Source organism: Callospermophilus lateralis, chromosome 14 (genome assembly GCF_048772815.1).
Source record: "Callospermophilus lateralis isolate mCalLat2 chromosome 14, mCalLat2.hap1, whole genome shotgun sequence".
NCBI classification, from domain to species: Eukaryota; Metazoa; Chordata; class Mammalia; order Rodentia; family Sciuridae; genus Callospermophilus; species Callospermophilus lateralis.
In genome coordinates, this window is record NC_135318.1 from 42,881,741 (window position 1) to 42,885,882 (window position 4,142).

Here is a 4,142-nt window from a genome sequence, read left to right on the forward strand (position 1 = left end):
AAAAAAAAAAAAAAGGTTCTCTGCTTATCCCTGAACATTTTCCTGTTCCACTGATATTTAAAACTTCATCATTAATATTCATGTTTTTTACTTAAGAGTCTAAACCAGTGGTTCTCAACCCAAGTCATTTAGCATGAGGACATTTGGAAATGTCTGCATTTTTGGTGTCACAAATTGGGGGGTTGGGGAGAGCCAAGGGTTGTTACTGGCGTCTACTGAACATAAGCCAAGATACTACTAAACATCATACAATACACAGGATAATACTCCACAACAAAGGATCACCCAGCCCAAACTATCAATAGTACCAAGATTGAGAAGCCCTGTTCTCAACTCTGCTGAAGTACAAAAGTATATGGTTTTTATTAATATAGACCTTGGCAAGTCTCCCATTTCAATCTACTCCAATCAGGCCTACCTTTCCTTGTACTCCTCTTCCATGTTGCCACATTCAACCATCCCTTACATCCCAATACAGTTTCTCAGCAACATCTCAACCATTTAGCTATTCACTCCCTCCTTACAACATTCCTTTCTCCAGATTTCCTTAATATCTGTTTTCTGGTTTCTTTCTGCTTTAACTGGGCACACTTTCTTAGTCTATTTTGTTAATTCTTCATTGCTATTTGGAGATGTAATGACCTCTGTCTCCCCACCACCACCACCACCTTTCTTTTTTGGTACTGGGGAATGAATTCAGGGGCACTTAATCACTGAGACACATTCCCAGACCTTTTTTTTTTTTTTTTTTTTTAATATATTTTATGTACAGACAAGGTCTCACTGACTTACTCAGGACCTCACTAAGTTACTAAGGCTGTCTTTGAGCTCACAATCCTCCTGCTCAACCTCCTTTGTCTTCCCTTCTTTATCCTCATTTTTCCCTTAGATGATCTCAGCTAGTACCATGCCTTTAACTACATTTACAGGCCAATAACCCTAAATTTAGAACTTCAGCCTGAACTTCCCCTCCCACTGAGTTTCAGAGTTATTTAACCAAATTGGATGTCTAACTGACGTGTACAACTTAACGGACCTAAAATTGATCCTTGATTCAGAAACTGTTATTATTATTAATGTATGTAGAAAATACATATCAGATAAATATTAACAACTGGGGAATCTAGGAATTCATTACATAATTCTTAGTTTTTATGTAAGTTTGAAATTATTTCATAATAAAAAGTAAAACAAGAAACGCTGATTCCTACCAGAATGCATTCTGTTCTTTTATCAGTCTTCCCTCTTTCAGTAAGCTACACCAGTTGCTCATGAAACGATATCTAGACATCATCACTGATTCATCCCTGTAAAATCATATCACATCTAATCTACCAGCAAGTTCAAGATATTCTACCTGAAAAAAAAAAATACCAAATCAGACCACTCCTCCATCTCTACTGCATCTCTACTCCAGACTCCTGAATGATAAGTTTGCCCCATATTAGATTCCTAAGGCTGCTATAACAAATTGCCATAAACTGGATAGCTTAAAACAACGGAAATTGATTCTTTCATAGTTCTGGAAACTAGAAATCTGAAATCAAGCTGTCATGAAGAGCAATGCTCTCACATGTGCTCATGCACTGTCTCTGAAAGCTCTAGGGGACATTCCCTCCTTGCCTCTTCCTGGTATGGTGGTTGCTAGCAATCCTGTTCCTTGGTTTGTAGAAGGATCACTCCAACCTCTGCCTTCCCCTTCACACAGCATTCTCCCTGACTACATTTTTCTCATAACGACAACAATCACTGGATTAGAGACCTCCCTATATCAGTATGACCACAGCTTAACTTGAATTACATCTCCATTATATCCTGTTTCCAAATAAGTTCACACAGAGGGTCTGTGGATTAGGATTTCAACATATCTTTGTGGGGAACACAATTAAATCTACAAAACCCCTGATAATCAATTTTTAACACATCCTATATAGGTTTTCTTTCACATAACCCTAGTTTCTCTGCTGCATTTATCTATGCCAGAAATCATTAAGTCTTCTTAATCATAAACTCCACTGAAAGCAGACTCTATCTCTACAGTCCCAGAAAGTAAAACAGACCATACATTTTTTTTCCATTTTTATTAATCAAAAACACCTTTTTGCTTTCATGGTTTTAGGACTTCCTATCTCTATTAAACACCAAGCTCATTCAAATACTCCCCTAAGTTTTCTATTTTTTTGTTGTTGTTATTGTTATTTATTTAAACATTTATGAGTTGGGGATGTAGCTCAGTGGGTACAGTGCTTGCCTTGCATGCATAAGGCCCTCGGTTCAATCCCCAGCACCACCAAAAAAAAAAAAAAAAAAAAAAAAAATGTGCATTTAAACATTTAATCCAGGCTAGAGGCACAGCTCAGTGACACATCACTTGACTTGCACAAGGCCCTTGGTTTGATACCCAACACTCAAAAAAACAAATAAATAAATAAATACCTAATTCATTTGTAATTATTCTTTATACACTTTGTATATTTGAAAAATAGGTGTCACCTCAGGTGATTACAATGTAAAAAATCTACCACCCTACCAAGTTCTGATGTACTCAACATAAGCTCACATACTTCCCCAAGACATAAGCAGCCTTCTCTGAACTGACCCCCTCCTCCTCTATAGCACCAGTCTCCTGCTGCTGATTCCATCCTACCCACCCTTCTCTCACCAAAAAGCCCTAATGGACCATCTGGGCCAACTTATGCTTAAAATGCATTTCCCCATCTGCCTAACAAACTCCTATAAATTCTTAAAAACTCCAGTTGTATAGTCATCTCTCCTAGAAGGCCTTTCTAACCACCACAAGTTTTTCACTTTCCTATTTTTAATCTCTACCCTAACATCCTTATACTATATAATTTATAGTAGTACCTGCCTCATAAGGGTTATGACATAATACATAAAAAGTTCTTATTTAAGTACTTAGCACAGAGTAAATGCTTAAATAAAGATTAACTAATTTATAACTACCACATTAGTTTGCAATTATTTGTTCAATCTACCTTGCTGAACTGTGCCAATTTTACCAGTCTCAATGGTCTGACACACACACATCAGCATTAAGAAATGCTAAGCAATTCTATGAACAACATTTGGATTCAGGAACAATAGAAGCTGCCTTTTATACTGTGGATTCCTCCTGTTAAAAGAAAATTTATAGAGATGAAAATGAACTACTCTTCCTTTTTTATTTGGCTTAAATTTGGGAAGAGGGCCACGCAGTCTTTAACAAATTTAGCAAGACAGTCTAGCTTCTCTCACTCTCCAGCCTGAGAATGATAAGTGGTCTATGACCAACACTGTACAACCTATTATGGTAGAGATTAAAACAGATAATGGCATTTTTTTTTGAGAGAGAGAGAGAAGAAACCAAGACATTTTGTCTAATTTCAGAATGAGTCTGGCGCGACTTAGCGCATAACTTCACATTCACCTGGCCCTGACCCCTTCCATAAAGAAATGTGTGAAACTTCCATGATAAAATAACATTTCAATCCTGGAATGGAGGAGCCCCACGTGAGGTAAAAATGCAGGGGTTACAATGTCTAGCTGCCTTCCCCCACCAGAGTCTCGGTCCAGGCCAACTCTGGAGGACCGTGGTATTCTTGCCGTGGGGGACAGCAGGTTTTCTCACCCCAGGTTTCCCAAAACCGCCCTGCGCGGTCAGAAGCTACTAAGTACTGAGATGAACACATCGCACAGCAGAAGAGGCGGAGAGAAGGTGAGTATACAAATAGAAACGAAAAGCAAAGTGCAGATGACTGTGTCCCTCCCACTTCTCGTCGCTACCTAGAATTTTCTCATCTCCGGAACAGCACCAGTTTGGCTCTCACTCTTCCCGCACTCAAAATAGTGCGGGCCAAACCACCACCCACCCACTTGGAAAGTCGCGCAGGAGGCCAGAAAGAGAGGCCGGCGCCACTAAAACTCACCGGCTCGCCGTGCGGCCAATTCTTTGCCAGAAAGGCCGGTCTGAAACCAAGTCACCGAGAGTCGAGTCCCCAAAGCCCAACGCATTCGAGCTCTACCACCAGGTTGCAGTTGCCGGAAACCACAGAAACGCAGCGGGCGTCCCGGCTTCCGTAGGCAGATGGCTCCTTGGCCCCGGATGTTGATATGCCACCTGCCCCGGAAACGGTGGCGGGAGG

General features: G+C 40.1%; 1 protein-coding gene across 1 annotated transcript in view; it reads right to left on the reverse strand.

Annotated features, from left to right (window-relative positions):
- Positions 1–4,064, reverse strand: part of Asb3 (ankyrin repeat and SOCS box containing 3) — a 106,673-nt gene extending 102,609 nt beyond the window's left edge. The window contains 1 exon segment of the mRNA XM_076833036.2: positions 3,927–4,064. The gene's annotated coding sequence lies outside the window, so the exon portion shown is untranslated.
- Between the last annotated feature and the right edge of the window lie 78 nt (positions 4,065–4,142).